The sequence below is a fragment of the Xyrauchen texanus genome, chromosome 11 (assembly GCF_025860055.1).
Source record: "Xyrauchen texanus isolate HMW12.3.18 chromosome 11, RBS_HiC_50CHRs, whole genome shotgun sequence".
NCBI classification, from domain to species: Eukaryota; Metazoa; Chordata; class Actinopteri; order Cypriniformes; family Catostomidae; genus Xyrauchen; species Xyrauchen texanus.
In genome coordinates this window covers 33,005,258-33,017,910 of record NC_068286.1, presented here as the reverse complement: position 1 = coordinate 33,017,910, position 12,653 = coordinate 33,005,258, and positions in this window count along the sequence as shown.

The following is a 12,653-nucleotide window of genomic DNA, read 5'->3' as shown; positions in this document are numbered from 1 at the left end:
TCAAAATTATTTGCATTAGTTGAAAATGTTGCACTATAACTATTACCCCTATATTGACACAAAATAATTTTACCCCAAGTGAGGGAGCCTTTTACCAAAGTGTGGGGTAAAAGGCTCCCTCATCACCTTTTTAAAAACTGAATTGTAATCAATATTAATAAACAAATATTGTGTATATGTTTTACTCCATGAATTGCACTACTTTTATTTAAAATTTGTAATTTATATAATTATTTAAATAAATATAGCATTTTCTTTGCAGAAACACACAGCAAGCGAGGTGGAAAGGAAAACACCATCTGACCAACATGTAAAGTGACTGACCATAGTATTTTTGTTTTTTTTTAACAGAAGCCTACATGCCATTTAAGGTCCAAGTACCGTACTCTAATAATAAAAAAAAAAATAATAATAGCACTGTGGTCTCTATTAAAGATTGGGCTGAACAATAAAAAAATAAAATAAACAAATAAATAAATTGAAAATAAAAACTAGAAAAATTAAACTAGATTTTAGACTAGAACTACAATTACGGCTTCAATGATTATGATTACAGCGCTAAATTCAAATCTGTTAAATTAAAGGTTTCTATTTACAAAGTTTGTTTTATTTTGCAGTCGATGAGTGTTCTAACAAATCCCAGACATGCCTGTTGAGCAATGAAATGGCAATGACCAATCAGAAATGACTAAATTAGTTTAGTCCAAACAGTAAAGACAACCGATCCGATTTCATAAGTTAAGCAGTCTGATGTAGGGCTGCACATTAATGGTGAAAATGATAATCAAGATTATTTTGCTCAAAGGTTTTATCACAAATATTAATCATGTTTAGCCTATTCTGTCATTTGAGAACATTTTATTTGTATTACAGGGGTGCTCACTTTGGACAAAAAATCTGTTGTCACTGCTACGATATCAATTCTAAAATGACAACAAAAAATAAATAAATTAAAAATATAACATTGCAATAAACAGTAGCTCTCATGTTAAACTTTACTAGTAGCCTAAGTGATTCCTTTTGACCAAAATTAGCATGTTTTGATAAATAGAAAGAGTTAGGGTGTGCAGACTTGAGTCCTCTTTAAAATACATTATTATTATTATTATTATTATTATTATTATTATTATTGTTATTAGTTAGCAATGTCCAACATTATGTATGAAATGTTGCATTGTCAAACACCTCACATACTCACCATTTTAGCGTAACCACTCAGCGTCCTGGAACCAAGCATGACGTACGATCAAGAGATAAGTAACAGATGCACAGCCATGAGCAAGACAAACGTCACACAGTGCAGAGTAAATAACCAGTCTGGCTCTTTGTCTTTAAACTGATGTCAAACTTGTCTTGATGGAAAACCTGCTATTTGCACTTTAAGGCAGCTTTAATGAAGTCAGGACCAAGGGCAACACTGTACACAGTGTTAAGGGCCTGCTTTTCCATTCTTCTTGTTACAAAAGAGTTACTGAGGAGTCTGGTTTTGACATTGCTTTTATGATCAGGTACTGAAAGATGGAAATGATTGCAGTCTGGATAAACGGTCAACAGAAATTGATACTGGTGCAAAGTGATTAATGGGGACTGTTTAAAAAAGAATCGACCAAAACAGCCATGAAATTCTGGTTTTAATATTTACTGTAGTTAAGCTATAGTGTAACATTGCTGCCTACCTTTCGGAACAGCCTTCATGTCTGGAGCACACACATGATGCATTAAAATGCTATCTTGGTTGGTAGCTCACTAGCTTGTAGAACATAGCTAACGTGACAATACCATTATCAAAAAAATTCATAAAAGAGTCAATCAAGTATGAGTAATGCATGTTTTTAGCTACTTTATGATCTTGGATGTAGTTTTGAAAAGCATTATTTGAATCTCAGTGTGACACTGAGGCACACTTAACAATAGTGCTCTCTCATAGGAAGAGAATGGATGAGCCCACTTGTGTCAAAACAGAAGCATGATGCCTCCAACACTTTTCAGCGTCTGTCTCCAGAAGTCATATTTACATCTGGAGTACTTTGTAAGATATATTGTTGTCATAAAACAGGATTATTGATGTGATAACCGCTTGTAGATGTGATGAACGCTGGCGATGAAAGCTAATATAATATGGATGCTACGGAACACCATAGGAGAAAGAAAGGAATATTAATGCTTGTCTTGAATTTCTGATGAATATCTAAGCTACTTCATAGATTTTTCATCTGCCTATACAAATTAAAAGGCTTGATTATGGTGGATCTCATTATATATATATATTTATATTTTTTGATAGATGAACGTAATTTCATACATTCTATGTGAGGCAGGTTATATTTAGGTATCACTTGGATTTCTATGGGTCTCAGGTGGCTTCTTGTCATTTGTCAAACTTCAAAGAAAGTTCTATAAATCTGGGCTGACTATCAGAATCATTAATTCAGCCTTGAGGGAAGATCAAAGCATGGGCATGTAAAACCAAAATAATGTGACATTTGTTTGGGGAAAATAAATAAATAAATAAAAATATCTGCAAATGACTTACTTTGGCAAAAGCATATAATAAATAAACTACAACTCCTTTTATTAGTAATTTAATTTTTAAGGCATTAGTATAATGATTGATTTAACGTAAGTCCATGAGTACAGGAATGTTGCATGTTCAATTCAAATTGCTCTACCGACAGCAAGGAGATAAAAAAAAATAAAAAAAATCACACCCATCGAGTTCTTGCGCTTCAAAAATCTAGATTTAGTGCCACAAATAGTGCACACCACATGTGCCTCAAGACGCGTTTTTAAAAGTTGAAGTTCTTTTTAACTTGATACTGTGACTAAACAATGTGGCACTCCAGCACGAGATGTTTAAAAAAGTGTGACCCAGCAAAACGTTTGAGAAGTATATAGCTGCAGGCCGAGCTCCAAAAAGGGACGGGAGCTCCAAACCGCCACCAAAAACATACAGAACCCTAAGCTAACCCTTTCCTTTACCCTAATTGTTTGTGTAAGTGTAGTACCCTTTTAAAGCAGGGCCAAATCCCTTCTGATGATCTCTTTTGGAGATTCTGCCCCCATTTGGAGATCTCCAGGCTTCAGCTATATGTACTTGCAGTGGTCTAAGTGTAACGATGTAGCTGGCAATGGCAATGACGAAGAGACGATGATTTGAGGAGAACCCAAGAGCAGTTTATTTGTATAAGTGAAATCCACAAACCAAACTATAAACCTGAAACATAAATCTGAACATGACTATAAACTATGACTAGAAATAAACTTAACTTGGCTTGGCTTTACTATGAAGTAGAACATGAACATGAACTAGACTAGGCTATAAACTTAACATGGAACAAAGTACACCAACAACGATACATTAACAAAACATGGCATTGAACATGAACAAACATTAATGTATTCTATATTGTGTGTATGTGTACATTTGATATGTATATTGTGTTGTGTAAATATGTTGTTTATTGTAATTGGTATATGTCTCGTCACTGTCATGACTGCTATGTTGCTCGGAACTGCACACAAGACTTTCAACTACTGTTGCACTTGTGTACATGGTAGTGTGACAATAAAGTGATTTGATTTGATAGCAAAGTAACCAATGAAAACAAGACACATGAACATGGAGGTAAACAGGAAGATCACATGACAAGGAAACATGACATGAACATTTCAAAATAAGAGACCTGCAAAACAGAATAAACATGATATATTCCTCCTCTAAGGGGTGGCTCCCGACATCCCAACACATGAAAAAACACACATAAAACATGACCAGAGTTCTGTAGGGAGCTGGGGGGGTGGAGCCATGAGAGGCTCGAGGGCAGAGCCGATGGGGCTGAGGACCAAGGTGGAAACATGCATGACTGAGAGTCTGGATTTCTGGGTGAACTGGCGGTGAGTCTGTTCTGTTCGTGGTGTGTTGTTTCCCTTGTGTGTTCCCATGTTTGTTTACATTGACATGTACTCATGCTCATTATCATTATTAGTTTCACCTGTTCCCTATTTCTCCTCTCCCTTATACTGTCCACGTGTTTGCTTTCTTGTGCCTAATCTTGTGTGTTCTCCATGCAGTCAGCCTCTGTCAGTGTTTGTTTTTTTTCAATCAGTTTGTTTTGTTTGTTTAGTGTCTCTCCAAGATAATTCATCCTCATTATTCCCAGTGCTCACTGGTTACTTGTCATTTACCATTCCACCCGCTGCTGTCACTTACCTGCTCTGGATCGCTGTTCACAGCATTCATCATCCTCGTGTGGCAAGGCGGGTTAGAACTCGCCCTATTATTCGTGATTTGTTACATGACTGATGGGTGTGACAGCCTATGGGCTGCTGTCCCTGACCTATTTAAGGCGGAGTTCGGGCCACCTGGGTATGCGTCATCGTCAGATTCGCTTTTGCGTGTGCGCGCGCAGCTCTGTGGGAGGTATGTACCTAGCTGTTTGGCTAATGTTACTGCTAGTACACACACATACACTATTAAAGTGGTGGTGTATTTGTTGTAGCCAGGTTCTGACCAGGATTGGTGCGACTTTGCTTTTGGGGTGCATGCTGTATATTATCTCCGGTATGTCTACGTCAACGGACTAATGTTTGTTTTGGTGTGACCCCCGGTAACCTATGCTTTTATCATATTGCAGTTAATGTATACGTTCAGATGGAACACCGGTACATTGGCGGTTTGCTTATGAACGAAGCTGTGAGTAACTGAATAATCTGTGGCTCTAGCGATCCACTACCGGGTATGTATATTTAACCACTTGAGCATGATGTGGTTGAGTATTTTTCTTTCATTCATTTTGTTTATTTTTAGTGTGTTAATCTGCTCTGGAGCGCTTTGTCTCTGTGGACTGCAGGGCAAATGCTTCCGAGACGACAACCTTGTTAGACTGCACTGTTTGTTCTGCTGCTTTCCATACTACAGTGTGACTTTTCTTTTCTTTTGTAAATAGCTTTTACGCTAATACTGGTGGTCTTTGTGAAGGGTGGCTAGTCTCAGGGCTGTCGCTAAGCATGAGACTTTCCAATGTTGCACCTTAGCCCCACCTTTTGCGATATCGCTACCAACTGTTTGTTTGTTAATTTGTTGCTTTCTTTGGTCTGTGCTTTTCCTAGTTGAATTACTTTTTGTTTTGTGATTTAATTTGTTTGAAGTATAATTAATTGTCAATTCTATTTTGTATTGTTTGACTTATTGTGTTTGTGGGTCATTATTATTATTTTTTTTCTTTATAGCAGTTGGCTGCTTCATTGTTTGTTCAGGCCTTACTGGCAATTTAGTGTAAACCTTTCTGGGTTACACCCGTCTGTCGAACTTGTGGCCAGTAAGTCGCCAGTTATTGACCTTCTTCAGCATTGGAATCTGCCTTACTATAACTGAGTGTCTGTTGATTGTGAAATAAATTGTTTTTTGTTTGTTTCAGGAACTGGAGGCCCCCGGTGTAGGGAATCTAGCTGTCCTTGTCCTTTTTGTGGTGTTTCCTTCACAGAGTGTTTTGCCGTTGGCACTTGCCTTTCTCTCAATTGGCGTGAGTGTTGGTGTGGTCTTAGGATACTCACTGTGCAGCTAGCCACCCTACTGGTAAGCCTCAGCCTGAAAGTTTTCCCTCTTTATTTTCCATTTTTTTGGTCTGGCGCCCACTGAAGCAGTGAGAACTCTTACCTGTTTTTATACATTTTAAATCTATTATTGTTGTGAAAATAAAAATAGTTTTGTATTCATATCCATGTCTCTTGTCCTCTGTGGTAGCGAACCTGTGTGTCAACCACTGAACAGCCACATTCTGGCGCTGTCGGCAGGATTTGCCACATTTAGACCGAGACGTGGGTATCTATACTGTTGTTTTGTGGTTGTTGTTTTTTTTGGGTCTTTACTTGTATTGCAGGATTGAATTTACCTTGGTGTGGAGTGGCAGCAGAGCAGCAGTGCACGTCTGGTATATAAAATCGTATTTGTTACCTTTCACTGGTAAATGCCTCTGTAGTTAAAGTATGGAAGAGGAATTACAAGAATTAAGGGAAATGATTGTTCTGCTAAGAGCAGACAATGAGCGGTTGCGTCAGGAGCGTATTCCTGTACCCCCAGGTCCCAGTGACGCATCGCCTCCCGTTCCAGGGCCTTCTGTTCCTTTGCAACCCAGTAATGTTGATGTCACTCGACCAGAACGATTTGTTTTTGTACCACGAGATAGGAAGTGTCCAAAATGTAATGGCAGAGTTGGCCTTAGTATTGAGTGGGGCAGTGGTGGCTCAGTGGTAGAGGCTCAGGGTTACTGACCAGAAGGTCGGGGGTTCAAGCCTCAGCACCACCAAGATGCCACTGTTGGGCCCTTGAGCAAGGCACTTAACTCCAGGTTGCTCTGGGGGGATTGTCCCTGTAATAAGTGCACTGTAAGTCGCTTTGGATAAAAGCGTCTGCCAAATGCATAAATGTAAATGTATTGAGGAGTGGGTTGAGGAGGCCCAGGCTTGTATGCGCGCTCATCACCTCTCAGATACGGATAAGGCGTTTTGCTTGTTTGACCATTTATAAGGGGAGGCAAGGGAAGAGCTCAATACCGCCCAGAGGTGGAGTGTAAAGACCCAGACAGAATTATTTCAGTTTTGCGGGAATTGTACTGTTGCTCACAGTCGTATGTTTCATTGCAGGAGGCCTTTTTCTCGAGAGCAACAGGAGGGGGAAAGCTTGTTGGAGTTCTCCTTTGTCCTGATAGGTCTCCTTGAGCAAGTGAAACAACGATCCCCTCATGGTATGCCAAATTCACATGTTTTACTACGAGACCAATTCGTCGAACATGTTTTTGATAGCACCCTCCGTCGTGAATTAAAACAGTTGATACGTCGTCAACCTACGTTAACTTTGTTGGATGTTTGTAGCTAAGCCCTTAGATGGGAGAGGGAGGGTATGCCAGGAAGCACAAGGGCCCGAAGTCATTCTGTCCCCTCAGCTCACAGGATTCAATATGGGGTGCAAGGGGATCCATTCGTTGGTTTGAGTAGTTCATCAGGGAACTCTGAGTTGGTTGAGATGAGGGATATGCTTAAATGCCAGCAAGAACAGTTAACTAAACTCACACAAAGTTTTGCCCGTTTGCAGACTCCCAAGTCGTGGAGTCAACCTCCTCGACAGGGCCCTGTTGTATGTAGGAGGTGTCAAAAGCCTGGTCATTTTGCCAGAGATTGCGACGGGGAACGTGTCCCCTCTCGCTCTAAGCTTCCTTTCCTCCCCAACCCGTCATTGGCTGGAGGTAGACAGCCTGGCCCATCAGCAACGTCGGGAAACTAGTCCCCACCATGCTTCAGGGCCATAGCACGGATGGGGAGGTAACTGGCTCAAATATGTCGCATCTAATGTCATTATGCCCGCACCTTGTTGTATTGATTGGCGGAGTTCGAGTGCCCTGTTTGGTGTATACTGGCTCCATGGTAACTACGATCACAGAGAGTTGTTTTCGGAAACATTTCGAACCACGGGATCAGGATCGACTTAAATCGTGCCAGTGGCTGCAGCTTCGAGCTGCTAATGATCTTTCAATCCCCTATATCGGTTATATGGAATTGAGCATCGAACTGTGTGGCCAGTTAATTGCAGGGTGCAGTGTGCTTGTTGTACGGGACCCTCCTGGTGGGTTGTGTACTCTGGTCCCAGGTGTTCGGGGAATGAATGTCCTTAGTCGATGCTACAAGGAGCTTTTTGGGCAACATGGCCCGGCCCTTTTTGATTCACCTTCGACTGTAGAGGTTCCAAATTTTGTTCTACAGGCGCTGCAATATTGTCGTTTAGTTGATAAGCAGACTCCTGAGGTAAGTTCAGGAAGAGTTAGAGCGCGAGGGCGGAGACCATGTCGCATCCCAGGTGGCATGAAGTTTGTGGCAGCTACTTGTTCCGAGCAATACGCCAAGAGTACTGTTCTTTTCGAGCCCCCAGAGTCCGGGTTACCAGCTGGTCTGTTGGCTTCTCCTGCATTAGTGCAGGTTACACGAGGTACTGTTTATCTACCTGTGGTAAATGTGGGAACCACCGTGTTGCTCTATGCTAATACTGTCCTTGGTACACTAAATTATGTTTGTGTGGTTAGCTTGCCATCAGGAGTTAGTGAGGTCAGGTCTGTGGTGGCCACAGTGGGTTCCCCAGCCCTTGAAGTGATTCCTGTTGTTCAAGAACAAATTGAAGCGCTTGATTTGTCTGTTTTATCAGAAGTAGAACAAGGTCAGGTAAGGGACTTGCTTTACAGATTCCGGTCTGTGTTTCCACTCATGAGGGTGACTTAGGATGTACAGGCTTGATATCTCACGACATTCCCCTGATAGACACCGTCCCTGTCCGGCAACGGTACAGGCATATACCTCCGTCGAAATATGAGGTGGTGAAGTCCCACATCAACCAGCTGTTGGAGGCTGAAGTTATAAGGGAGAGTTGCAGTCCGTATGCTTCCCCAATTGTCCTTGTTAAAAAGAAAGACGGTAGTCTGCGTATGTGTGTCGACTACCGCCAGTTAAACTAAAAGACTCGAAAGGACGCTTTCCCTCTGCCGCGCATCGAGGAATCGTTGGACTCCTTGACAGGGGCCTGCTGGTTCTCCACTATGGACTTAGCTAGTGGATACAATCAGGTCCCTGTCACTGAGAGCGATATGCCAAAGACTGCATTCTGCACCCCTTTTGGGTTGTTTGAATGGAATCGCATAAGTCATCTGGAACATGAGGGTTTGAAGGCTAAATTGAGTAAATGTGCATTTTTCCAATGTGAGGTAAAGTATTTGGGACAAGTTATATCAGCACAGGGGGTATCAACTGATCCCAGTAAAATTGAGGCCATGGCTAATTGGCCACGCCCCACTAGTGCGTCAGAGCTGCGTTCATTTTTAGGCTTTGCGAGCTACTACCGCCACTTTGTTGAGGGATTTGCGAAATTGGCAGCCCCTCTGCATAAAATGGTAGCCGAATGGACCGCTATTAAGCCTAGAACAAGAGTAGGGCAGGGTTTTTCTAGCGCCTGGACCGAGCAGTGCCAGCAGAGTTTTGATGAGCTGAAGAGTAGGTTTATTACTGCCCCAGTACTCGCCTATGCTGACTTTTCCCTGCCTTCTATCCTGGAGGTAGATGCTAGCTATGGTGGATTAGGAGCTGTTCTCTCACAGGAACAAGGAGGTAAGGTACGGCCAATTTCTTATGCTAGCCGCAGTCTCAGGCCCACTGAGTGCAATATGTCCAACTACAGCTCCATGAAGTTGGAGTTTTTGGCGCTCAAGTGGGCATTGTCTGAGAAATTTAGGGAGTATTTGTTAGGGCAGAAGTGTATTGTGTACACCGATAATAACCCTCTCAGCCATCTTACCACTGCAAAGCTCGGGGCTACTGAGCAGCGCTGGGCTGCCCAGCTTGCAGCGTTCCATTTCGATATCCAGTATCATTCAGGGAGGAGTAACCGGAATGCTGATGCACTTTCCAGACAGGACCCTTCTAGCCATAGTGAGGTGAGGGATTTGTTACTAGGGACTGAGCTTCCAGAGGTCATGAAGCAAGCATCAGGGGTAGATCTGAGTATACAAGCCACCCAAGCTGTAGTTTCTGTTCTTCCTAGTTTGGTGGGTGACATGAAGGCACTGCAGGAGGCAGATCCGGTGATTGAGGAGATTTTGGTGTTCTGGAGGCTGGGAACACCCCCCACCTCTGAAGAACGCCAGCAGCTGTCCAAAGCTGCCTTGGTCCTACTGCGTCAGTGGGACCGGTTACTAGTGAAGGAAGGGGTTTTGCATCGTCGTATGTTTCATTCCAGTGGTGGTGAGGAGATTCTCCAGGTAGTTCTTCCAGCTGTTCTACAAAAGGAAGTTTTGACACAAGTGCACCAGGGGCATGGGCACCAAGGGGACGAGCGGACCGCCGAGCTGGTGCGGCATCGCTTCTACTGGCCAGGCTTGACATCTGATGTATCCCAGTGGTGTCGAGTGCGAAAGGTGTCAGGTCGCCATGGATACGCAGCCAGTTGCCTGCAGCTTTATGGGTCATTTGTTGGCCTCCAGGCCAAATGAGATCCTGGCCATTGAATTTACATTGCTGGAACCATCTTGCTCGGGGCTGGAAAATGTCTTGGTGATGACCGACGTCTTCACCAAGTACACTCTTGCAATCCCCACTCGAGACCAGCGGGCTGAGACTGTGGCTCGCACGTTGGTAGTGGAGTGGTTCTATAAGTTTGGTGTCCCTGGTCGCATTCATTCAGACCAGGGCCGCAGCTTTGAGTCCTCCCTAATACAACAGCTCTGTAATCTTTACCAGATTGAGAAGTCCCGCACAACACCATATCATCCAGCTGGCAATGGGTAGTGTGAACGTTTTAACAGGACTTTGCATAATCTCCTGCGCACCTTACCCGTCTCCCGAAAGACAGATTGGGTTTCTGCTCTCCCTCAAGTCCTTTTCTGTTACAATACCACCCCTCATCAAACGACTGGTGAGTCGCCCTACTTCCTGATGTTTGGCCAAGAGCCAAGGCTCCCTATCGATTTTCTTTTGGGTAGAAGCCAAGAGATGGTGTCTGGAAGTGTGAATGAATGGGTTTTGGAGCACCAAACCAGATTAGAGGTCGCCTTTGAAGGGACCCGAGAGCATTTAAAGGTAGCGGCAGATCATCTCAAGAAGCAGCATGACCTGCATGTTTGAGATGCACCATTGGGGGAGGGCCAGTTGGTTTACCTTCGGGATTATGGTGCGAGAGGGCGCCATAAGATCCAGGACCTGTGGAGCCCAGTGGTGTATCAGGTGGTAAGAGCACCTCAGGCAGGTGGGTCCGTGTATACAATTGCACCGGTAGATGATTTGAGTAGGGCAAAGCAGGTCCACCGCTCCTTATTGAAAACCCGTGTACGGAGAGATTCTCCTGCTGATGTTTCTGAGGTACAACCATCAGAGGTATCCCCATCCAATGAGGTTGATCTGTGGGTTTTGGTACCTGAAACCCCACAGGCACATGGTGGGCTAGCGCTAAGGGACCCAGTGTCATTACCTGCCCTTGCTCCTCGATGCTTAACTGAGAATATGGACCCAACAGCTCTAATGGTCCCTGGACAGCTTGGTGTGGTGCCTCCAAATCCAGAATTGCTACTAGAACCCATACCAGTAGATCAGCCTGGTAATAGTGGAATTTCCTTGCGACGGATGGGGCGAGCTAACGCCGGTCATCAACCTAACCGACACCACCTCCCTCGGGCAGCGGAAGTGGTGAGGGGCGGTGTCGCTATGGTGGCCCTTGTGTCTAATGCTGTTTCTGCCCTCTTTAGGCCCTGGCGCTAGGTAGTTTCTTGGCTGTAGTGGGAGTTAGTCCATCGTCGGGGCGACGATGCAAGAGCTAGGGGTAGATTGTTGCAAGGCGGGTTAGAACTCGCCCTATTATTCGTGATTTGTTACATGACTGATGGGTGTGACAGCCTATGGGCTGCTGTCCCTGACCTATTTAAGGCGGAGTTCGGGCCACCTGGGTATGCGTCATCGTCAGATTCGCTTTTGCGTGCGCGCGCGCAGCTCTGTGGGAGGTATGTACCTAGCTGTTTGGCTAATGTTACTGCTAGTACACACACATACACTATTAAAGTGGAGGTGTATTTGTTGTAGCCAGGTTCTGACCAGGATTGGTGCGACTTTGCTTTTGGGGTGCATGCTGTCTTTTATCTCCGGTATGTCTGCGTCAACGGACTAATGTTTGTTTTGGTGTGACCCCCGGTAACCTATGCTTTTATCATATTGCAGTTAATGTGTACGTTCAGATGGAACACCGGTACATTGGCGGTTTGCTTATGAACGGAGCTGTGAGTAACTGAATAATCTGTGGCTCTAGCGATCCTGTGGCTCTAGCGATCCACTACCAGGTATGTATATTTAACCGTATATTTGTTTATTTTTAGTGCGTTAATCTGCTCTGGAGCGCTTCGTCTCTGTGGACTGCAGGGAAAATGCTTCCGAGACGACAACCTTGTTAGATGCACTGTTTGTTCTGCTGCTTTCCATACTACAGTGTGACTTTTCTTTTCTTTTGTAAATAGCTTTACGCTAATACTGGTGGCCTTTGTGAAGGGTGTCAGGGCCGTCGCTAAGCGTGAGACTTTCCAATGTTGCACCTTAGCCCCACCTTTTGCGATATCGCTACCAACTGTTTGTTTGTTAATTTGTTGCTTTCTTTGGTCTGTGCTTTTCCTAGTTGAATTACTTTGTTTTGTGATTTAATTTGTTTGAAGTATAATTAATTGTCAATTCTATTTTGTATTGTTTGACTTATTGTGTTTGTGGGTCATTATTATTATTTTTTTCTTTATAGCAGTTGGCTGCTTCATTGTTTGTTCAGGCCTTACTGGCAATTTAGTGTAAACCTTTCTGGGTTACACCCATCTGTCGAACTTGTGGCCAGTAAGTCGCCAGTTATTGACCTTCTTCAGCGTTGGAATCTGCCTTTCTATAACTGAGTGTCTGTTGATTGTGAAATAAATTGTTTTTTGTTTGTTTCAGGAACTGGAGGCCCCCGGTGTAGGGAAGCTAGCTGTCCTTGTCCTTTTTGTGGTGTTTCCTTCACAGAGTGTTTTGCCGTTGGCACTTGCCTTTCTCTCACTTGGTGTGAGTGTTGGTGTGGTCTTAGGATACTCACTGTGCAGCTAGCCACCCTACTGGTA